The sequence below is a fragment of the Dermacentor variabilis genome, chromosome 9 (genome assembly GCF_050947875.1).
Source record: "Dermacentor variabilis isolate Ectoservices chromosome 9, ASM5094787v1, whole genome shotgun sequence".
NCBI lineage: Eukaryota > Metazoa > Arthropoda > Arachnida > Ixodida > Ixodidae > Dermacentor > Dermacentor variabilis.
In genome coordinates, this window is record NC_134576.1 from 132147761 (window position 1) to 132173859 (window position 26099).

Below are 26099 nucleotides of genomic sequence, written 5' to 3' on the forward strand. Positions count from 1 at the left end.
CAGCAAGCCAGAGCTATCGCTCCACTGAGGTCTGCAGCTTAGAGGGAGAGAGGGAGGAAGTTAAATGGAAACTGAAGGTGTCATTCCTGTTACGTACAGCGTTGGCTAGCTCGGGTGACGTGTTTGTATTGACACGAAGAGGAGGAGATTATAAACAAAAGCAAGAAAGATTGTAAAAAAATACGAATTAACAAGCAAATGGATCCCTGATAACTCACAATTCGTTGTTTACTGTGGTGAAGCAGTACTCTGGGTTAACTATTCTATAAATCTAAGCAGTGCTTGCACAGAGCGCTTTGTGCTCCGTGAATATGTAAGTCTATACATACTGTGTGATATGTGTAACGTGGCCAATGCAGCCCTTCGTTAGGTATACGAAATGATGCGCGCGAAATAATTGCCAGTTGTTGTGATCTGTATTTGCCCTCGCGTAATGACCCTCTGTTGGGGTCGACAGTATAAAGAAACAAACAAAAGGCAAATAAAACAATAGTATTAAAAATACCTATTTGCCTAAGTACAACAGCAGGGCCCTTCGTGGCCCGTACCGCGGACCCACGTTTTTCCCTAGGCCCTTGGGAATCGCAGGTTTGTACTTGTCGTCGTACCAAACGAATCTTTGCTGCTAACCGCACGGTAGTACAGCGGTGGCAGTAACGCACCACGTGCTCAACATCGATCACCGGGTAGGTTTTGCTTAGGTGCAACAAATAAATTAACTCGGCAGAGACACTTAGGACTTATGTGTGGGGAGGCGGAAGCATTATACAGTTTGTAGAGACCTCGGAACTTCGTGAACGCACTCGTTTTATATAATCATGACGTGGCGCCACTTCCTCCCTATTGGCTGCGACGTGACGTATGCAGTGACGCACGCGCTATAACGACACCTTTAGTCAGCCAGAACCATGGAGCCACCGTGGCATAGGGGAAGCGCGCTCGTCCCACACCCCGGAGGTCCGGGCTCGATTCTCACCCAAACCGAAACGTACCGAATTTTCTTTTCGATGACATTAATTTACTTTGTTTACAGGAAACTCCCTGCGAAATCTGACGTCAATGCGAGCGTTTTTGGTGCGTTTTTACTGTTTGGGCTGTCGGCCATTTTTGGTACCATCTTTCGGTCGCGTCGACTACGACGGATTTTAGCTCAATGTGGCACATAATGCTTTCGCATTAAAAGAAAGGGCACTTAGGGTGAGCTTTAGCGGCACGACGAACGAACTATGTGTGTGTGACAAAGACTGTCCACCGAACCCTTTTCGTGTCCACTTGACAAGCCAAAAAATAAAAAAAACGTGACGCTATCTTTCCTGCAGCGGCCAGGAGCTCCCTTTCGTCCTTACCCTCCCCTCTTCCACTTCAGCGAAACCTCGTTGTAGATGCAGGCTCGTTACAGAGAGCGAAACAGATGCAAACTGCTCGCTCGAGCACGCGCGCGAGTCGGGAACGTCTCTGGGTATTAATCACAGACAACGCGCCGGTCGTAGAGAAACAGTAGAAAAAGAGAACAGAAAACGACGGCGACATTGCCATCTTCGCGGCGCACGAAGAAGAGAAAACAACAAACAAACAAAAAAGGCGTCGAGGCTCTTGAGCGCCGGTGCGCCTGATTGCAGGCATCGAGTGTTGATCGGCCCCCTCGATTGAGCGGGCGCGCGCGAGACGGTCCCGTTGTCCGTGGCGCACATCTCTTTACTTCTTTGCAGCGATGATACGCAGGCGCGTGTATACATAATCGCAGGCCTCATTACAGGCGCCCCGGCTGAACTGCGCGTTCGGGTGCTCGCCGCGGACACCCCATCACGGATGCGCGGACGAACTCTCCCAGTGCCCCCTTGTGCCGTTACGGCCGTCTGCAGGGGGCGCTCCTGGCCTCCTTCTGCTACGAGCTCGACTGCGGAGTGGGGTTCAAGGTGGCGACAAGAGTCGCAAGTACGCGACGCTGACTCGAGCGAGCCGGAAAAATAATTAAAGGGACGCGGCAGGGGGTGGGGGGGGGGAGGCTGTATTCTACGCAATATTTTATTCGTCCGTTATAACGGACTTCAAGCTGTGTAATACAGTGCGGTACAATGTTAAAGGGAACGCACGGGGGCAGCGCACGGAGAAAATCCTTTTTTCCTCTGGCAAGTGTACATATCACCCGGCTTTGTCGCAGATGACTTGTGGCTGAAGTGGTTGGCACATTTATGAACATTTGCGCGGTTAATTCCCATACATGTAGATCCAGCCTACGTTTTCAGCCAGAACGCCAGCGGAGGGCAGACGCGCATCAGCGTGTTCTCTTTATCGCACTGTATAACCTTCAAGCGCAGGGGCACTCCGAGCAAACGACGGCTTGGTAGCTCAGCAGACGACACAAGGCGATTAATGGCAACGTCCAGACCGGATGTATGCAGGAGGTATATGTGACTTCTCAGACCTGAAAATTGACTTTGATGTGACCTGTTTTCATTCCAAATCGGCCATTAGCCGTCTGTGACAGACCAAAATGGCTCAGGTTTTACCCATATGGGAGGGCGCCCCGCCAATATGGGCGGAGACTGAGTCATGTTGACCTATCAGGGAGGGCTAATGGCCGATTTGGAATGAAAACATATTAGAGTAATTTTACGTTATACCGGCCCTTACTGCTTTTTTCTTTCTTTTTGAGACAAGAAACGATGCAAATTAATAACACATGTCAACGTAGTCGTTCAAGGCCTCCAGGTGATCAACAACCTGGAGCACTCCAACCACGACATGTTTAGCCCCTGTGTTGCTTTCGGTCGTTAAACACCACCGAACAGCTTCATGTGTGAATGAAACTTTCAAATCACTTACAGTGGATATAGACGAGGCCATACTGATGATTAAGAGTGCTGGGTAAGCACTAATTCTCTTCAATACTGGAAAAGATCTCCTTTCACACAATGTACACAGACATTCCAGCGTTTCCGGAGGTCTCGTCAACAATAGGGTAACACCTAGCTACGCAATTTTTCGGTATAATCTGTCGCCGTCTGATATGGTTCGTTTTGAATTCTGCGTGATTCCAACAGACGTACTCCGGCAAAGGTTTGCCCCGCTGCCTCGTAGTCAACATTTCCGGATGTGTTCAGCATGGAACTATACTCTAAAGGGAAGTACTGTGGGTAAAGCAAGATCACTATAGCAAATATAGAATTAGAGGTGGCTATACTTTTATACGTCCTGAATCTCAATAAACGCAAGAACTCTCATCTGCGACGCAGGCTTGTCTGAAACGTTCAAACATCCGTGCACGTTCGAAATTGCAACGAACCCTCGACAAATCTGCTTTACGCGCAGAAACAAGCGATGAACTTTGCAACTACAGCGTTCGCAGGGAACATATTGGCTCAACACAGCGGCTTATCAGTGACGTTCAGTCACACTAAGATAACTGTAGGTGTATGCACCGGGGGAAAAAAAAGAACGAAAAAAAAAAAAAACAGGGCTCAACGCTCACTCGCAGGCATATTAGTCCCGTCTGCCCAGCGGGCGAGTGAGGCCAATCGCTATCAATGTTGCGACGCACACCGCATGCATATATGGCTCGGCCGCATCGATATTCAATCCCTGAGAGCCGGTTCCGTCCCTAGAATGCAAAGGGCCCGACCGAGAAAAGCGGGTTCCCGCGCGCCGCGATCATGATCGGGTTCGAATCGTTCGATACGCGGAATCCAAGACGCGCACTCATCCTTGACTCGGGGCCCGCGCATGCCATTAGATCCTCATTTGCACTCGCTTAGCGCGAAGGACGCGACAATGCAGCTGACCACAACGAGCGGCCACGTATGCATGGGAGCTCTCTCATGAACAACAACAATAATAATGAACGACCGTATAAGCAAGGTCGTCTGCTTTGTTTCGAATAATCACAGAAGGTGCGAAATGCTTTCCTAAATTGTGCCATAAACGGTATATACGACAGCCAACACTGCATGTAGTCTGTAGGTCAACGGTGTAGGCAAGGGGACGTTGTACCGCGGAATCGGTTTATGCAGATGACAAACGCTTTTGTCTATTTGCAACATTCCGACGGCGACCCGCTGCAGGCCCTGCGCGGAGAGCTGGAAATGTGAGGTTAAACAGATCAGCTGTTGCGCCGCGTGACCCGTTGCGCGGCTTAATTTCTCGCCGCCTAAATAACACCTTGCACGTGCAGCGGTTCCCCTCGATTATGGCATATATGATGTATGAGCTGGAGGAAAGCGAATGGCGCGCTGACGGTTCGTGATTTCGAACGGTGTAAGTATATAGCGAGGGTGATATTTGGCAACGTATAGAATTATGCGTGGCGCATATTCACCTTGCAACTGCGGAGCGAGCCGTTCAGTCCTCGTGCTTGTTAGTTGGATCCGCGCTAGCTGTGGAAGCCGTGTGTTCATGACCCCAGAAAACTTCCGGTCACACATATTTGACAGTCAAGTTATATAGCTGAGAAAAAAAAAAGTATTTTGACACATAGGCATGTTTTCAGACATAAGCAACGTGCCCCAGGCGTCGATCTCATGCATGCAGATTTCTTGTTTTCACTTGGCAATAAGATTCGGTTTTCAAACATTCTAACTGTGCATGCAAAACTTGTGCCAGCAGTAGGGTTCTGTGTATTCATAGGCTACTGTAAATTGTGTTGCCCATTTAAATGTATTTCAGGAACTCCGTTTGTAAACGTTTGTGCATGTGGCATTTAGTTTATGTGTAACTGTGCCTTTCCGTGGGTATACGTGTTTATTTGTTGCTGCGTGAGGACTCGGACATTACTTACGTTGAAAACGTGCTGTGTTTCGTTTCTTACATGTTATCGACCCGGTGGAATTGTGCCGTGATTATGACTCAGTGTTCGTATCGTCTCTTGTCGAAATAAACTTTCTAAACACAACGTGAAAAGAGTCTTGTTTGCAAGCGGAATGCGATGTGCTGTGCGGTCACGTTTTTCGATCTTTATGTACAACAGGTATTGCAGGGATAATACCGTTCGCGTGAAGTCAAGGCTGCTTTATGTTTACTCGCAGGACATGTCATGGGAAGCTCGCGCGAAAATTCACGACTGCGCTCCTGCAGCCGTCTTTCGTTCTTGCGTATTTTTCGCTTCTTCCCACTATCACGGCGTCACTATAAGGGTGACCTTTCTGATATTTCGGAAGCGGCATTTATTAATGCGAAAAGATTCTATGTCCCATGAAACAGACAATCCGGAGTGATCAAGCGATGGCACCAAAAATCATCATCAGTGACGACATCAGCGTCTTGTTTGACGTCAGTAATAACACAGAATACAGTAAATGGTGTAACAACGTTAATTAGTAGCAATTATTAGTAATTCATGTGACTAAAAGTCAACGAAGGCGAATTAAAGGGGATTAAGATTGGTACAATTTAGAGCAAGATGAATTAAGGTGGATCAAGGTGGATTAAGGTAGAGTTGTGAAGGACACGTGGCAATCAATGACGACACGCATAACAGACGAAACCAATTAATAAGAGAAGTCATAATGCATTCGCACTAAAATCACGTAAGGATACTTAAGTGACTCAATTTTCATAGTGCTTCACTCGATCTCTCTTTCTCGTATGAATTTATTATGGCCCCTGCTGTTTTGGAAATTGGGGTAACACCACGTGCTTATTTGTATTACTTTTTTTTCTCACGCTTCTCGTCTATCACGTTCCGTCTCAGTCTGAAAGGCCACACGTAGAGACAGCGTACGCAAAGGACAACGCAAATAGCGTTGTGTTGATTACAGTGAAACACACACAAACACACACGCACACACACACACACACACACACACACACACACACACACACACACACACACACACACACACACACACACACACACACACACACACACACACACACACACACGCACGCACGCACACACACGCACACACACGCACGCACGCACGCACGCACGCACAGTCTATTGTAAATTTATAGAAGTAAGTTATTGTAAGCCCACAATAAGTTTGTAGCGCCCTTTGATCGTCCCGCCTCCTTTCCTTCTCTCTCGTGTTCTCTGGCACCCGTTTGCTGCTATAATGAACCACAACTAGCCCGACAATGCAGTTTTACAAGCCTGTAGACATTCGTCTGTAAAGTCTATAGACTTTCTGTAGACAACGTTTCGCGACGACTGCACCACGGGCCTCTCTCCGTGCAGGTGATACTCGAGCACTGTCCCTACCGATCCTCGCGCCGCAAGGCAGTGAAGGTAATTTGTACTTCATGAGAACGACTGGTTTGCTCGCCTTGGTGCTGTCGGCGTACGTACAGCCATTCATTGCGTCTTTCCTCTCTCTATCTCATCTTTACGTTCCCCTGTTCAACTCCCCCCACAGGGTACATAGAAGCCAACCAGACGCGTTCATGGTTAACAACAGTGACTATGTTTCTTTTCTCCTGCTCCTACAGACAAATCCTGTATACTTGTGTATGGACAGCTTAAAGACTTTTGGCCTTACCTTATAGTTGTTGAATGTTGTCTATAGAATGTCCGTAGACAAATGTCTATAATTCGTCTGCATATTCCGCAAAAATTATGACGTATTTTTTTGACGCGGCGGTTACACGCACGCGTATATGCTCTATGCTTTGGATTCCGAGTTCCGAATAAATAGTTGGAAGTTTAGCGCCCGTTCTGTTTCCTGCTTCCCGTTCTGTTGAGCTCATATACGCATACGTTTGCCTGCGAATTCTTTATAGGCTTATTGCCTTGCACTTATCACCAAATTTCCAATAGTATGTCCACAGACAAATACTATAGACGATCTTGTAGAGTTACCCCCGCATTCAGAAATGCATCTTAAGTTCAAGCCCACGCTTGACTTGACATAAAACTAACGCCTGTCGCGAGCGCGCCAAAGAAAACGTAATGAGCGCCTTTGGCACGCTTACGCCAGGCGTTAGTTTTATGTCAAGTCAAGCGTGCGCTTGAAGACGCATTCATGAATGCGGGGGTAACAAACTTGAAATTTTTTATTGACTTTCCTCTCTATATATAGTTCGAAATTCTACGGGCAAATCCTGCAGTACTCTTCATGAAATATTAGCTAAAGACCTAGGAGCTGAAGCATTTTGTTGACCTCTGTGTCTATTGCGTCCTTTCTTTTTTTAACCGCCTAACCTTTGAAATCGGGAACCCTTATAGCAACTCGATCAGTTTCCTGCCGGGCCGCCCATGCGCGCTGAACGGGCGATGCTTTTCTGCCACGACGGGGCGACCGAATTTCAGCGATGAATATAAAGACCCCCCCCCCCCTCCCCCGCCCCCTCTTCTTCTGAACCTCTCGTCCAAGGCCTCCCCTCCTCCCCTGCGTGGTTCTCCTCCCCCTTCGCAGCGCGCACGGAACGGGTTTCACCTGCACGCCTAGATAGCGTATACATACATCCGCGCAACTCCGGCGCAGCCCGCCACGCTTACATGCCGGCATATATACTATATACCATATGCATGCCCGCGCTTGATATATTTACTCGCGCCTAGCCACAGCCCAGCTGCGGTCAGTTTCACTCTTCTCCTTCTTCGTTTTGTTTCCTTTACTTCGTTTTTTTTTAAATCTTTTCCTTGCTCCTCGGCATCCTCGGACGGGGCGGAGGAGATGCGCCACTTGCGAACGTCTAGTACACTATGCAGTGCGGGAACGTAAATATAGCGACTCTCACGCGAAGCTTCGCTCCTCGGTTCCGCTCGTGGCGGAAAACAAAGACGCAGTTCATCGTTCCGGGGCTCTCGATCGCTCGTTCGAACAACGCGGCGGACCCGGCCGGGAACCGCAGCATCATGCAGCAGCAGCAGCAGCAGCAGGTCGGAGGATAAAGCATCGAGTTCGGCGGTGTTTTCTTTCTTTTCTTTTCCGTGCGCCGCGCGATCGCAATAAAATCGCGAGAAATACGGACGCCAGATTCGGACGTGCGGTCTGCCTCTGTGGGTGTGGGTGTGAGTTTGCGGGATGAGGGAGTTAGCAACGCAAATTAGCCAGGTGTACAGTCGAGAGCGAAAGCTTGGGGACCAGAGGTGGCGCTAAAATCTTTTTTCTTCGCAGCTCATAGGCACAAAGACTGAAAATTAAGAGCTATACTGCCTACGTGCGCCCGTTTGACCAGCGTCATGCATTAAGGCACTTTCGCGTTGCAGGTCTGTGCTAAAAGCTCTTCTTTTTTTTTTTTCTGATGCCGTGTTCTCGAGACTTTTGCTCTCTACTGTACGTAAACCACCGATAGACCAATTCGATTTCACTTCAGTTCTCGCGCATTTACTACGGCTGCGCGCTTTACGTAGGCATTTAAGCTAGATAGGCGTGTTATCGAAACTGAAAGTTACGTACCCACGAGGGTGACTCAGCGGATTATGCTCCCAAGCACGGGACCATGCGTGTGGTGGCTCGGACGCATGGCGACTGCATTTCGGCTGCGTTGCATAGACTGCAAACACCCCAACCAAATTAAAGCGCAGACCAATGTTAAAGAACTTCAGGCGGTCCAAGATTAGTTCCAGACATTCAGCTATGCAATTTCTTTTACTTAATCCCAGGGTTAAAGCTCTCGAACCGAATATTCGTGAATAATTAATGTTGTGAAAGCAAGGAGGTTAAAGAAAACCCGCTGGAGTGGAAGCTCCCGTAGCTTCTTACCGGGAAAGGTGAAGCCACTGCTTGCCCCTCCGTCACCTGAAATAGAGCCTTGTCGGGTGATCTCCGCTTACAGATTAAGTGATTTGGCTCTACCATTGTAATGCTAGGCGAATTAGATAATAAGCGCTGGTTGTTCCCAACGAAAATAGCAACTTCATCTTAATATTGATGACGTTCTCCCCAATACAGTATGCCAGGATATTCAGATTTCACACTAAGACCGCTATTTAATACACAGATACAGGTAGATAAGTATCTGTCTGGTAAAATAAGCCACGATTAACCAAGGACGTCGATTAACTCCTGGGAAGTGTGTGAAAAGCACTTCGCCATTTTTATCGTTTATTTAGTTTTATCGTGCCCCTCCTGTGCGGCTTCACCTTCCGCGCACAGCTTCCACTCCAGCAGTTTTTCTTTAACCTCCTTGTGTCGAAGGTAATGTCCTGTAAGAAGAAGGGTAGCTGACCGTTCTTATAGCTTCGTTATCTCCCTTTTCTTGAAGTATAGAGCGAGTACTCGGCAAAACAATAAGCAATCAGCAGACTTCGGCAATGAATCCCTCCGGCTCCGAGCTCATTTACTGTGACTGCGCAGTAAATGAGCAGTCGCAGTAGCAACTGCGATGCACGCATTGTCGTGGTAATCCGCTACTGCGCTGCCCTGTGTAGCCTCCGAAATACAACTGCGGACGCCAAAAAGGTGGAACCGAGGGACCCTATTTTTTTGGTTATTCACAATCATACGAAACCAACAGATAAGGAAGCCAAGGAAAGCACGGGGGAAATTATTTGCAACTTTTTAAACGAAAACGTTGAAATTATAAGGCAAAGGGAAACGAAAGCGGACGCAGGGGGGAAATTATTTGCAATATTTGTTTTAAACTAAAGCGTTGAAATGACAAGGGAAAGGGAAACGAAAGTGGACGAAAATAAGCAACTCGCCGCCGGCTGTGGGGTGTCGAACCCACAGCCTCCGGATTTATTATACGCGCGTTGCACTGCGCGCCGCCGCAGTCTGCCTGCGCTTATGCTGGCGGGGCTCACAGTCGTCCTCGAGATTCCTGCGCATCACGTGACGTCCCACGTTCGGCGCGTTATCGATACCGCGAAAGCACGGCCACGGCGCGAACGCAACTCAAGCGTCCAAATAATTGGAACAATTGAAATAATAATAATAACGATAGTACGAATATTAATAATAACAACAACAATAATAACACTGTACTTACGAGTGAGTCGTCAATCCGGTACACGAACTCTGCCCGTTCGTTTACTCCCGAGGTGCCCTTCAGGTATTCACACACAAAGACCAGCTGAATAATTCAAGGGCTGGTGGATTGAGATATCGGGTCGTAGACATGGGAGATAAGGTGGCTCTGGCGTCTCAAAAGAACAAAAAGAAAAGGTACCACCGGCCAGAACTGTTAGTGACCATGCTTATGTAGAGAGAGAGAGAAAATAATGCGGAGAAAAGCAGGGAGGTTAACCAGAGGTAGTTCCGGTTGGCTACCCTGCGCAGGGGGAAGGGTTTCATCATCATCATCATCATCATCATCATCATCATCATCAGCCTGGTTACGCCCACTGCAGGGCAAAGGCCTCTCCCATACTTCAACAACCCCGGTCATGTACTAATTGTGGCCATGCCGTCCCTGCAAACTTCTTAATCTCATCCGCCCACCTAACTTTCTGCCGCCCCCTGCTACGCTTCCCTTCCCTTGGGATCCAGTCCGTAACCCTTAATGACCATCGGTTATCTTCCCTCCTCATTACATGTCCTGCCCATGCCCATTTCTTTTTCTTGATTTCAACTAAGATGTCATTAACTCGCGTTTGTTCCCTTTAGGGGGGTTTAGGGGTTTAGGGGGGCATAAAAAAGAGAAACGGAGTGGAAGGGGGAGATAGAAAGAAAAGGAGACAAGCACGAACAAAGCGCGTACACTACAGAGCGGTAGGGGGCGGCAGATTAATATACACCGTACACACAGAATTTCTTTAGGTTAAACTTGCTTTCTTTCTTTTTGGCGGCGACGAACAGGGCAGACTGCAGCAAGACTCACGGCACGCAAACATCAACGACGAGATTTATTGAACGGGGCTTCAAGCCAAGGCCGAGTCTCGTGTATCTTCCCGTTCGAGTGGAAAGAGAGGAAGGAGCTCGCTTCTGTGTACTGCAGCAGCCGTTCGCGCCTATAATGGCGCGATTCGATAAAAGGCCACTCCACGAGACTCGCGAACGTCTGCAGTGGCAACTCGGCGCGCTCAACAAAAGGAACAATGGCCGCGCGCCAGGCGCAAGCGTCGTCGTCGTCGTCCCCATTGAGTGATCTCGTCTATAACAGATTCATCTTCGCGCCGAGTTGTGTGTCTGCTCGAGCGTGCTCAGTCGTGCCCGGAAGCTACGTATGGCCGCTGCTTGTGTGCGTGCTACCTGACTCCGCACGGTCATAACAGACCGAGCGCGCCTTGGCGACTAAGCAACGCTTAAGCCGCTGCCCCACTAATACGGCGCACCGCTGCGGAAGCTGCGTGTGTATACAAGCGACGTCGCTGACTGGGGAGGTCGATGGAGCCCAATAACTGAGAATTCTATATAGCCTGCCCGTGAAAGTGGTTGCCGTTTTACGGAACACCGAAATGCCGGTGGCAGGGAACGCACGAGAAGGAAAAAAGGACATTGCACAGTTCAGGAATTTTGTTCCAGGTTCCATGGTTTGTCATCTCGAACAAAGAATCTTAAGGGGCGATAATATAAATGCGGAAAAGAGGTAAATATAACGAGTTTTGGTGGCATCAGGCAACACCCGTTTCAAAGGAGATTCTCTCTCACACACACACATATACACACGCACACATACACACCAGCAGTTATGTTCTACATAAGTGCTGGTGGGAGCAAAATATGGCCACGTTGATGTAAACGTGTCGGCGTGCGTATGTATGTATGTATGTATGTATGTATGTATGTATGTATGTATGTATGTATGTATGTATGTATGTATGTATGTATGTATGTATGTATGTATGTATGTATGTATGTATGTATGTATGTATGCATGCATGCATGCATGTGCGTGCCTTTCGACGAGGACAGATATGCAAATATAATAAGGCTCTTAACAAGTTGCGGTAGTACAAAACGTTACGAGACGTCGCTGGACGAAACACTGCGAGACTGACCGCATAGCGTTCCGCAGATGAGGCGGCTGAGCGATAGCACGTACGTGTACCGACACGTACACAGGTACACGTAACTAAACGTCAGGCGAGTCGTGACATCGACAGGGCACGCATTTACGAGCGAAACTGAAGTGAAATGATGAGGATACCTACAAGTTCCTCGCCGGCCTAGCATGGTTCACATACCTTTAAAGGCGCGTCCGCGTGTTCGACATCTTTATCATAATAATGATTGTTGCCCATATCATCAGCTACTTTGTCGTCGTCATCATCATCATCATCGTTTAGGTGCACAGGAGCACGAAGGCATCCCTCAGGGCACTCACTGTAGACGTGTTATCAGAGTCGACTCAGCCCATGCCCGCAAATTTACCAATCTGGGCCCAAATTTCTTATACTAGATCTGTTCGTAAGAACAAATGCTACTAGCCAATACTATCTAACGCGGCCGTACAATGGCAAACAGCTTTTTCCGAACGAAAAGCGTTGTGAATTTGGCCCCCTGATCCCTCCAACTAACACACTTTACCGGCATCGACAGAAAAATGATCAGCCCGCACCCTTCAGAACCACAGATGCTCTGGTCTGTTAGCGCAACCTATGCAAGCCATCGCTTCAAAGGTGCGCTATATACATTCTCCTGTGCATTCAGACACACTCGCAGTTTCAGCAACGCTGCACGGATTAGTGCGAGCGTAGACAAAAGGCCTCCGTTCGCGGGCCCCCGCCTAACACAATAGCCTGCAGCGGCACGCGCTACGAACTACTGCCCGCTCCCGTTGATATATTCGCTAATGATGACTTATATGGCGCTAAACGTCGCCTGTGCGTACGCGCGGCTGCGTGAATGGAGCAACGGGCGCAACCAGACCGGGCACGACTTCTATATGCACTCTGCTATACATCGCGCATAATTTTAATTTTTTTTTCTTGACTGTTTTGCTGGTCACAGGACGGCTTCAATTCCTGCACGTACGCACGTATTTCCGGAGACAAACCAACAAAAGCACCCGCTCGTCAGTCAGCCATTCCATCAATTCACCGAACGACCTACTGCCACAGCGACAAACCACCAATGAATGACAATCAATCAATCAATCAATCAATCAGATCGATTGAACTAGACCAGTATCAATAAGCTAAGCATATCAGTGGATTGCTGGAGCTGCCCACTGACCAGCGTCGTATAATGCTCCAGAACGGATGCGCGACTCCGACGCATGGAGTGTGAAAGTAGACACAGGTGTAGTATGCAGTACTTATCTGCGCACGCAACTTTCATCAACGCTGTTCCGGCGAATACAGTCACACATCGGCTTCGTCATCGTGGCATCGACAACCAACGGCTACTATTAGGCGACGAGTCTGCAAACCCGACATGCTCGGGTCATCCGCTGCTGCTGTGTACCTCGCTAACTGAAACAAGCTTCGCACCAGTTTAGATTGCAGCATTGCGCTGGATATGCGTGTTTTATTTATTTATTTATTTATTCAATTACTTATTTACTTACTTATTTACTTACTTTACATACTTATCTCTTTATCGGTGAAATGTCATGTTGCTACTTCCTGGACAAACTCGTTCGCAGAAGAAGGGACCACTTACGCAAGCATGTAGGCACATTAAGGTGGTCCACGGAACTTTGCCATAGACGGGACGCGAGTGCTTATACACTGCGTCACGCGCCTCCGCTGTCCACGCTATTTGTTGCATGCAGACTCCGACCTAACGCTCACCTTGGTTCACAGTCAACGCGCGTGAAACGCAAGCCGAATCGCGAAGATAAGGGTGCACGTAGGCAGCGGGGCCTGGAAAGTGGCCACAGTATAAGTGGTCGAGAAAATTCCATCGCTCTTGCTTACAGAAACGCACGAGATACACTTTCCTCGCATTCTTTTCAAGCAACAGCTTATTTATTTTTTATTTTACTGCAGAGCCGCATGCAAAACACCTGCAGTGCTACATCACAACGTTATGTTAATTTCAAACTTTTGTCAACCACAGCCATGGCGCCGAAGCCTGAAAGTTGTGCGTTTACTGCCCAATACTGCTCTCTCTGAGTAGGTATGCATCTCGAAGAGCAAGCACATAACTTCTCGAAAAAGAAAAGAAACGTGCAGAATTTAAATGATAAATGCAAACGGGACAGGTTCCCATGAAGCAGCACTTGGGTGTTCCCGGTCTCTTAGTAGCCAGGTGGGAGAGCAGGGCAGGGGCAGGGTGCTATGAATACGAGCACGATGAAAAGTAGCACGTTGACGCAGGAAAGTTATCGCTGGCTTTCTCGTTTTGAGGCCCGCGTCTCTAATTCGGTGCAGAGCTGTGGAAGCTATAGCTTGCGGACGTCTGCAGATAATTCGTAGTTGAGCTCAAAAAACGTGTTCGCAAGGTAACATTCGTGATTGGTCGGCGTGCTGCACGATCGCTCGTGCGAACATTCGCTCCACCAATTGCGCAAGCTGTTCAAAGTTTCTCAAGGCACGAATAGAGTTCGGCATTGCATGTGGTATGCTGTTTGGTTCATCTTTTTTTCTTACCGACTGGTATCCTAAAGGTTGGAAAAAAGAAGAGAGAAAGAAATAAAAGAAAACATTGTTTGCTCAGGCTGCATGGTTAGATGTGCGAAGCCAGATTTGCGTGCACGTGGAGAAAGTGATGATTGTTGTTTGCTCTGGTAAAATCATTTTCGTTTACCTAAACACATTGATGCGAATGAGGTGAGGTTAAAAATGATTAAATAGATGTCCAACAGAGTGTACGAGAGGTCTCAGCTGGAATTAATATAGACGGCAAAATTTATGAATTGTTCAACCTGTGCTATCTGCCCATTACTCGTAAGAAGAGAGCGCAAAAAAGTGAGAAATGGTCTAGCCAGCGCAGGATCCAGCTTACGACCGGCACGAATTCCTTATTCGTGCCGCCAACCAGGGTCAACCATGCACCAGACAACAGGCAACCAAGGACAAGTCCATGCGAAGGTACAGGGATCTATAAGATACTCACGGGCAGTCTACAGACTGCTCAAGCGCAGTAGAAATGAAAAAAAGAAATGACCTACTGTATTCACCCATACAATAGCTAAGAACTCCCGGTAACACCTCCCTTTAATGACAAACCATACATTACAAAATAAAGAGACGTTCGCGGGACGTTGGAGACCTGATCAACAGGGTCAAACAAGAAATCTCTCTGGAGACGTTCTTGAAGGCATATAGGGACTCGCCTTCGTCAGGACAACGTCTGACGAAGTCTCCCTATAGTAGAAACGTTGGCTCCGGATACATTTCTCGATTGACCACGGCTGATCACTACGATCCGCGCCACTTACGTGCATCTTTGTGAATTGAATTCGGCGTCTGGTGTAGGAAACAATCAGGCTTGTTCCCATCGTGATGCAGCTAGCTCGACGCATAACCGAATCCACGACCTTGCGCTCTGGTATAGCTGAACGCCAAAGCTGCAGCTAAATCCCCACCGCAACGGTTTCTCGCATGAAAAAAAGCTTTTCATTGGATGGCGCCTCGGTTGCGGTTTCGTGAGCTATATTACAAATGACGGGAACCAGGTATTACCCACCGTTGCTGAGCAAGAATTCAGCTTTGCGATTCGTGGGGACGCATTCTGGACATTAAAGAAAGTAGTACATCAAGTGGGAGGAGTCATTTGTGTACGACATAACAGCAATAAACATTCAATCAAGTATCACCGCTCCGTGTGGCGTCATCTTTCCTTTGTGTCCAGTGCGATTTCTTGACGCTTTAAGTAAACATGGACACTGTCGAAACCCACCGTGCTCTCGATTGCACAATCTCGTCGCCTTTTATCGGCTCGTAGCAGGGCTACGCACCTTCTCCGACTGGTTGGAAATCGAAACGCCGAAGGGACGGAATTCGACAACGCGGCGCGATTTGGCGGTGTCCGGGTAATACCTCTCGGTCCGCGGTTGCTAGCTGACATCAGCTCATGGCTGGACGAACATACCCTGCAATTGTATCACGGTACGATACAGGATACTCACGCAACAAGTATTTGAGATACAGGTACAAGATACCACGTCAATTATTGTATCCAATACAAAACTTTCAACTTGTGTCTTAAGCTACCTCTATAGATTCACAAATTTATTATAGATCTATATAATGTAGCAGCAAATATGTGAAAGCCACTAGACGCAACTTTATTCTTCAGACTTCGTAACAAATCACCACGCAAGAGAAACTTCGATAACCGCACTAAAGCGGCAGTATTTGCGCGAAAGACGTCGCACGCATTGGCGTACGCAGCACAGTACGGTGGCTACGAGCAAGTGTCATGACATGCACGCAACTAAAAACAAAAAAATTAATGAGAAAAGTGAGAAAAAAAAGAAAAAAAGAAGGCCGGCGGCACGCAGACGTTAGCGCTCTTATTTTTTGTCGAGACGGCGCGACCACGTGACTCCACTCCACCAATAGGGACGCGCAGACCCCATCGCCTGCCCTCGGTGGAGGGCGGAAAGACAAAGAATGTCGCCGCCTTTAGTTTTATTCGGGTGGCTTAGCGGCAGCACCATCAGCTTGAGAAGCGGAGTTCAGCCAACGATTACAGCTGAGCACGGTGATGCTGCGATAGCAGTATGTTGTGTCGCAGGATACAAGATACATTATTTCACGCACCGGAAACGCAGAGATTAATACACGTCTTGCCAAACGTACCATGATACAGAGCAGTGCCGGGCAATATCTGGGCAGTATCAACACTGGGCAGTATCGAAGATGCTGCCCACGATACTGACCAGCAGTACAAAGCATCACGCAATGGAAACTTCCATAGCCGACGTTCTGGGCAGTGGCGACACTGGGCAGTATCGAAGATACTGCCCAGTAGAATAAAGCACCACGCAATGGAAGCTTCGACAGCTGTGTGCAGCATCTCCCACGATACTGACCAGCAGTACAAAGCATCACGCAATGGAAACTTCGATAGCTGACGTAGTGTTGGGCAGTGGCGACACTGGGCAGTATCGAAGATACTGCCCAGTAGAATAAAGCACCACGCAATGGAAGCTTCGACAGCTGTGTGCAGCATCTCCCACGATACTGACCAGCAGTACAAAGCATCACGCAATGGAAACTTCGATAGCTGACGTAGTGTTGGGCAGTGGCGACACTGGGCAGTATCGAAGATACTGCCCAGTAGAATAAAGCACCACGCAATGGAAGCTTCGACAGCTGTGTGCAGCATCTCCCACGATACTGACCAGCAGTACAAAGCATCACGCAATGGAAACTTCGATAGCTGACATAGTGTTGGGCAGTGGCGACACTGGGCAGTATTGAAGATAGTGCCCAGTAGTACAAAGCACTACGCAATGGAAACTTCGACAGCTGACGCAGTGCTGGGCAGTATCTGCGATACTGCCCAGCACTGCGTCAGCTGCATCTTTCGTTCCGCTGCACGGATTTACTGGGACACTGGGACGAAGTGTTCTCGGTTACGTTTCCTCCCCGCGAGCGCGCACAACGGCTTTCTAGCGCTTTCTCAAATGGGTGTAATCAGCAGCGACACCTTTCCTGCAGGGGTTCGCATGCTCGCGACGCGCGCTCCATCCTGACGAGGCCGACTTGCTCGCCACTTGAGACGAGTCTCCACCTCGTGGCCAGATGTTCGTGCCATTTCTTCCTGCTAGCGTGTTCCTCTATGGTTAGCGCGGCTGTGAAAAATTGCGCACGCTGGCTTCTATGTAGCGTGGGCCACCCTGAGTCCTTCGTATGGGCGCTGAGCTGTCTGCTTGCGTGAGCCGGGTGCTTTCCGCCTTGCTCGCGGCGAACCAGGGGCGTTTTTTCCAGTTGCATGCTAACACTACGCTCGCGGACAACTTTCTGTAGCTGTGAAGGGAAAGCTACGGCGGCAAAGCGCGCACAAGTGAGAGCGCTTCTGAAAGAAAGAGTCCCGCGTCTTAAACCACGTTGCGTTAGGATGGCGAAGAGAAAACACAAAGACCTTGTTAGCAACAGTTAAATAAGACAGAAGACACCGCTGAGTGTGAAGGTTTACTTGTTCTGCGCTTTTTCCCTTCCGCGTCTGGGCAAACGCGAAACCACCGCACGTGGAAACTGCGTCGAATCAGCGCCTGTTCCGAGCAACCAAAAGCACTGTCAACGCTGCCGGACTATACATACTTGGCGCGGTAACATATATGCGTAGCAGCCACTCACCCTTGGCTTTCTCTTCAAAGCCACAGAAAGTTGTCCGCGAGTATAGTGTGCGCACTGTTTTCGCCAAGTTCACCACGGGGCTCAAATGTGCACGGCTCCAGAATCCATCACTCGTAGTATTATAGTAGTGGGCGCTCGCTCACGTGAACTCACTCACACTCACCCACACTCACGCCAGCTTACATAACGTTCACGTCCACTTGCACTCATGAAAACTAATTCGAACCAACACACCTGAGAAGTGACTGCGCAGTATCAGTCTGTGTATGCAGACTACGAACACGCGCATAACTCAGATCGCGGGGACGACAGCATCACCCGCGCCTTCTGCCGATAGCCAGTGGCGCGAGCTCAGGGGTTGCGAATGTATATACGAGCGTGTGCTGCGGAACAAACCGATAACGCGGATATCAGCACGATTCCAACGTGAACGCTGCTGCCGACGTCACGGATTGCAGTATAAGCTCTCGCGAAATTCATGTCCTTCACAATATGGACGCGGTCTGAAGTTACCCAAGAACGGCCGTCTGCTTTTCGCAGCCCACGCTGGTACCATCGCGCACAGCATCGCCGATTATCAGCAGACGTCGCGTGTACGATGTACTTTTGAACACGCGTTCGCGTGTAGCTATTGACTGATCGGAGCTCTGCACTACCATCCTCGCGTTTCTGTCTAGAGTATATAGGAAGCCTTCATGCAAGTCTTGCATGAAGGCACGCGTCTGGAACACTCGAATACTTCCTACAGAAGAAATGGAGCGGTAAAATGAAAAGTGTGGCACCTACCTAAGTCGGCACGACGCCGTACACCGTTCAGAAGAGGTGTGCGAGCCCGCAGCGCTATAGCCAGATGGGGCTGCGCGGCTGTTTCAGCTTCCCGTACAAGAACTACCGACGCCATGCCGCTTGGGCTATAACGAAGTAAACCAGACGATCTTCAGGACAGCAGACGACACGTGCCTGTTCACTATACCTTGCTTGAACTCTATGCATGCTCGAACCTGGCAAGCCATGCATTGCCGGGTACCCGTCAGCGTTCGATCGCATACGGCCACGGCTCGTCTGAAGCGCGCGCATGCGCAGACCCCAGGCGCGCGCTCCAGACTGGCCACGGCGTGACATGTACAGTTGCACTACACATATATGTGTAGAAAGTACAAACGCTCGCGTCGAGATAACAGCTAGCTAGAAGGCATCGTGAATGCGCAACGTTACTTACAACATGTAATTCCCCCGTTCGCTATAGGCTCTGTGGTCTGGCGCTGCTGTCGGCATAGAAAGCATGTGCGTCCGGTGCCTGTGACATTTGCACGAGCGTTTTGTTTTTCTAGCTCAGATCGTTCCAGGAGAGCAACTAATTTCAGATACAGTTCTATATACCTGTTCAACTAGATATCTGGGCGAGTCGCTATATAGCAGTGAACCCCATGTCGTGTTTTTTTTTTTTTTTTGCGCGCAACATTTTGCAGACACGAGAGATTGCGACAGATTCCCTAACGTATCGATTGTAGTTAGCGCTCGTACGGGCGAACACGAGAGGGAGAACACAGTGCAAGCGCTGTTTGTGTTCTGCCACCGTACTTGCTTTAAATGTTCTACCATCCTATACTTGTTAACAGTATCTAACAGCGGCACTTTGAAAGTAGCCTACAGACCTCAGAACTCGCCAACAAACGTTACGAGAGGCGCGTTGAAATGTTACTTAATTTTCCTGAACCTTGTACGCACTATACGCTCATCCCATATTCACTGACACCAAAATTCTCACGTTTGCGTAAACAGGTTTGTATACTTGTAGCGGTAACGTCGCCACGGTCACAGGACTGCGTCTGTGCAACGGGCGTCTCGGTTCACCCTGCAAGTGCGCAACACTCTAAAGCAAATGCGCGAAGCTCGCAATCTGTTCTTGTTCCGAAAGCGGTGGCTGCGCAGACAGTGCGGGGGGAGATTAGCCAAGAAGCAAGGGGGTTTTCTTGGCGATTACGTGCGGCCGAGTTTTTCCGGCATTTTGTCATTACCAACGCCACACTGGCCGCGAGAGGACACTTTAGATAATGACTTGACCTTACTCGCCCCCCCCCCTCCCCTTCCCCGACCACAGTCGTCGTCGTCCCAGCTCTCTGGACTGGTAGCGGGAAGAGCAGTTACACTCTCTATTCCTTCAGCTGTTTCGAAACTGCCCGAAAGTTTGGCCCCCGTGTCGGGGTGGCGTAACAACTTGAAGCAAAAAAAAAAAAATTAAGAAAGAAAGATGGCGCCGTATAGCTGCCACTTGCCGGCCACGGTCGTTTTCGTTTGCCGTTCCTTTATTATTTCCGTTTGCATAACTTCTCACGCGCACAAAAGAGCCACCAGGTGGTGTGGTCTCTTTCTGAACGAGTTTGGCCCAAGCTCAGCAGACAGACGTTAATGCTCCAACGAGGGCTTTATATATGGGTGAGCCGATCTCCGGTCAAACGTATATACAGCGGTGCATGGCCCAATAGATTTGGAGTTGTCGGCAAAAGTCAGTTGTGTGGTTTCGGACTCAGAGATGGCATCTGTCCATCAGGAACCGGGAGGGGGAACGGCGCACCAAACTTCGGCTCTAAGATTGCTGTGAACCAGTCACTGTCCGTGAATTGCGCCTTTACGGCGAAGTCAGCTTGGCATTCACGCATATTGCCGCATGCGTGAACGTTTTTTCGCCATCTAGGAAATCTAGCAGAACCCCACCTATATGTACTGTGGCGAGGAAAGCATATGTCGCCTTGAAGAAGACAAGTCCACTTGTCGAAACGTTGGCTCCTGCTTTCACCTTGATCTCGTTTTGCTATATATAGCTTGGTGGCAACTAATCACCACTTCGCTTCAAATGTTACGCCCATAAATTTCGTCCGCCCTTCCATTGATGCCTACAAAGCTGGTGCGTGCATCTGCGTGGGTGCATTCGTAAGCACGTTTCATTCTGACTGGCTCAAACCAGCTGCAGCTTCCGCCGTATACTGCGCGGTATTAACGAACCAAAATTCGAAGCTTCAGAGACGTGCTGCCTGAACGATGAACTAACGTTTGACTAACGTCACAGACACGATTGTGCCGCGGCAACGAGAAGCAAACGAAATTCCAACGACCCGACTATATATACTATCCTCGGGAGAGGCCTTATGTCCCTAGAAACACGCGAGAAAAAAAAAAAGAAAACAGAAAAGCTATGCGAGAACAAGGCCGTGGAAACGCCTCGGACCAACGTGGCGTTATTTCGGGGACAAGCCCCATCGTCTTCACAACCACCACGTCCGCATTGGCCCGTAGTGACGCCCGTAAACGATCGTGGTCAACGGAGCGCGTTTCTTCTCAATGGAAAGGAGCGACGGCCGACTATACGGCGTTGCGCGTATATGCATATGCGTTACGCTCACATACATTACCCCGCGGCTAGTCATCATGCAAATACGCTATCTATTCGCGCGCGCGCGCGCACCGACCACGCCTCGCGCAGTGCGCGACGTTTGCGTGCACGCGGTCCAGCCGGGAGTAATATGCACGCGCTCTCGCTCGCGCCGCATACGAGCGAAGGTCCCGCGCCGAGCGGACTGCAGATGAAGTGGCCTTTCCCGGGAGGGGGCGACACTGCCGCGTAGTAGTGCGCGTATGGCCGCAGGGTCCGGCCGCGCGTCGTCGCCTAGTTCCGTGCAGCGGCGACGAAGTCGAGCAACGTCGTCGACAGTATGGGGCGAGTTGGTGGGACGTGACCAGCGTCACCTCAACGCGTGATGCAGCGCAGTACCGGTACACGACACGGAGAAGCAGGACATAAACGGACGACACAAGCGCTGCACTCGCGACTAAGTTATTGTAGTTAGCAGTGTGTTCAATGGGGCTCGTTGGTTCATCTTCAGGACACAGCGCTATGTCCTGTGCTCTTAACTCGCTCGTCCTGCGTTGCACTGTTCCTGCTTTTATTATAGTTGTGCGTCGAAAGAGCTGTCATGCTAAACGAGCGCGAATTGTCATTTTTGGATGACTGGGACGGGGGGGGGGGGGGGGGGGGGACGACGACGAAAAAGTAAAACGTGATAGGATGGATTGGAAACTGGAATGTTCTGTTCCATTTCTTTCGTTAAATAGTGTCTTTCATTGTCGTATGGTGGTGTGCCGGTATGTACGTCTATCAACACTGTTTTCATTCGTAATAAAACGTAGGTGGAAGTGCAGCGGTTGTCTTGTCCGTTCACTCTGCTTCTTCATTGTGTCGTGTTCCGTGCGCAACAGCAAGCGTTAAGATAACTAAAGGCTCACAGTGAAGGCCATTCTCGCCACGGCTGTACGTAAATATCAACAAGCGCTGCGCACACGAACACAAGCCACTGTGACACAGATAAGCATGGTACCTCAATCTTTGGGTATCAATGATATATCGATAAAAAAAAAAAAGAACAGCGTGAGCTTTGCGTACGATCTTGTACGCAGCCACCATTTCAGTTCAGCAGGCACCAATTGGCCCAAGAGCTTGCGTTAATGCACTGTTTCAGCTTCCGTGACATTCACATATTGGGCGCGCCCAGAGTTTGATATTGATGTGACATAGCTCCATCTATCTTGAACCTCTTTGTTGATCGAAGTTAACCTATTTTTTGTCGTAGTTGTTGTTGGCTTATTTGCTTGTGTGCTCAGCAGTTAGCCTGTATGTCTTCTGACTCAGCAGATGTTCGGAACCTGTGTGTGTGTGTTCCCAGTAAAGTTACCGATTATATACTGGTTACATTAATATGACGACTTACGACGTTCCACAGGCAAGAGTTCAAAGTTATTTGCTCTTGCTTAAGTTAACGTTACCGGCTTTCTTAACGCAGCGTGCCCCCCCCCCCCCCCCTCACCCCCCAGAATAATGTTTCTCTCTATGCTTAATGAGAACCACGGACGTGGTACTGAGGCTCGCGACAAAGAGCTTTTTTTGTGTGTGTTATATGTAACAGTAATAATGACTTGCTTGTCTCTTTTTCAGTTAAGTGTACCACCAAGCTCGCTAGGCCAGAAGATTAATTTTCCAGTGAAAGTTCCCAGGCCCACGCCCCCGCATGCAGCCCAAAGCATGGTGCAGCGGCGCGAGCAGCGGCGGTTCTGGAGCCGACGCTAGACTACTTGAGAATCCTTCACGATTATATAATGACCGGCGTGCCAAGAGGCGAAGTCTCAGACAGCTAAGACGCGAACGCTGGTGTCCGTCTTTCGGCGCGTAGACCATAATTATGAACCATTTACTAACTAGCCCAACCTCGGATCTATATGCCACTAGTTAGTTGTGCTCACTGACTGTGACTGCCTAAGGGCCCTGGTCCTGTGGCGTAGAAAGGCGGTGGCACGCCGGGTGCGTGCCCCCCTGTTCCCCCTTCCCCGTGAGAGAGAGAGAGAGAGAGAGCAGCTATAAGGAAGGCAGGAAGGTTAACCAGTCTAGAATCCAGTTGGCTACCCTACACTGAGGGAAGGGAGAAGGGGAAGAGAGAGAGAGAGAGGGTACAGAGACGTGCACAGACAGCCATTGAGTCAAAGCCGCTTGTGCAAACCAGGCGTTCTGAGAAAGCACAAATGTGCCTTCACTGCCTTCTGAGCCGATGATCGGTGGGTATGGTGCTCTAGTACTATCTGTTCACTCAGAGGACGATCATCTAGTTTCCTCAATGTGTCGTACGAAGACTGTCCTTGTGCTTGAAATTGAGGACAGTGGCACAATAAGTGGTCAATGTTCTCATCGCATGCGCAAACATCACATGCAGGACGATCAGCCATTCCAATTAGTGCTGAGTAGGCATTCGTGAAGGCAACTCCCCTTCCCATGAAATTTTTTGTTAGTATAAGCAGCCTGCCCAGCCACCCCTCCTCCTCTGTCCCCCTCACCGTCCCCGGCCAAGTGAATTCCACAGTGCATGCAAACAAGTGACGGAAGCCGAAAAGAAGGGAAAATGTGAAGAACCGTTATACAGTAAAATACTGACTGAGAATTACTGCGTAGAGGTTGCAGGAGGTTATTACAGGCAGTCACCTATTGCATCCCCTTGCCCCTCCCCCAGTACAGGGTAGCCAACCGGAGATCATCTCTGGTTAACCTCCCTGTCTTACCTTTGCCTTTCTCTCTCTCTCAATCTCTCAGAAGATCACAATACCGTAATAGTTCACGTATTATCATGGGATGGGAAAGAAGTTAATCTGATTGTCTTTGGGTGATTATTGAATGGTGAAGGACTTCATAATGTTATCGCATTTCGGTCCCTCACGCGCAGTACTCGGACACGGCCTTACAAAATTTTCTTGTGTCCGTCTATAGAAAATCTATAATCATTTGTATTGTATATAACGTCTATGTGTTTTTTATAGTCAAACCCAACACATAGACTAATCTATAGACTGTTTAAGTATTTATAACACTTTTTATCAATTATTCTCTGTGGAATGGCTATGGACTGTCATAGACTGTCATACTTATGCCATTACCTATTATATTGATTGTCGTCTAAAAAATATACTATATAAAACATGATCTTCGTCTATAAGAGACCAGGCATAGACAGAGAAATATACAACTTAACGACTTTTGCACATAGACAGTGTATAACCTTTTTACAGAGAGAGAGAAAAAAAATAAAGGCAAGTCGACAGAAAGGCAAATCTGTTCAAATATGCAGTTTATCGATAATCTGGATCCATTACGCGAGGGCCTGTCAGTTGTCTTCTCGATAGAACTACATATACACTGAACTCTGTACTGCGAGTCTCAGTAATGCGGTGCGGCGTCTTGCTACGCTGCACGATACTTTTCCGCGATAATTTGGCAGAGGTGCGTGCAAGGGAATCGTATAAGAAGCCGCGGCAACGAAGCAGCAGTAGTAGCTCGGCAGGGCAGCCTCCCGCTCGGGCAAGCAAATCCCGCGGTCCGACACTTTTTACCCGCACTTGCTTGCGTGCTCGCCTTGCATGTGCTACGTGCTCGCGCATGCATTCAAAGCGCGCTCGTCGTCGAGACCGGAGGAGGCGCGGGAAGTAGGAAAAGATCAGCGCTCGCGCGAGAGGGCCTGCATTGGAATCTGCGCGGGAACCACTTAGCGCGCCGCCTCAAACTGAAATTGGAGAATTATCTCGGCGCTTTCGTATATACGAACCCGGACGACGATTAAGACATGCACTGTATATACGCACGCTGCCCCGTTGGTAGCACGCAAGTTCCGTTTTTATTCTATATATGTTGTTTTTATTCATTAGTTAATATATATATATATATATATATATATATATATATATATATATATATATATATATATATATATATATATATATATATATATATATAGCTAAGGGGCAAAAAGAATCAGAGAAAGTTGGCAACATCTTCGACGGCTGCTGATAGGAACATGCCTTTGAAATTAATTCGAGATAAAGAACATTCATGCATGAATCAATGAATCTTACATTAATTAATTCACTAGAATGTAGCAACTCAGTGCGCTTAGATATACTCAACTAATATATATATATATATATATATATATATATATATATATATATATATATATATATATATATATATATATATATATATATATATATATATATAGGAATGGAAATGCCAGCGTTTTAAGCGGCGGTTTACGTAAATGGTACGGCACGGATAACAAGCTCTATACCGAAATGAAATTGCTTGTCGGAGCACGGTCACGTCAAGATGCGACACCGTGATGTGTCTGCCATGTAGATCTTCACTATTATAGAGCATTTTTTTTTTGTCTTCCAAGTAGCTCACAAAGCGATAGTACGGCACTTGCCCGCCCCCCCCCCCCTACTGCCCAATTATCAAGGGCGCTAACCCTTACTACAGCATTCATGCTTCCACTTTAGTGCTTCTTGAGGATGACTGGCTTGCGTGAACGTCTTGACTAATAGTGCAATTACTATTAGACGACAGGCGTCAGCGAACTCACCGCTAATTTCCTTCCCTCCTCTCTCTCTCCCTGTTATCTCTGTTCTCTCCTTTCCTATTCCCCCGTTGTAGAGTAGCCAACCGGACGTTATTCTGGTTAACCGCTCCGCCTTCTGCTTTTCTCCTTCC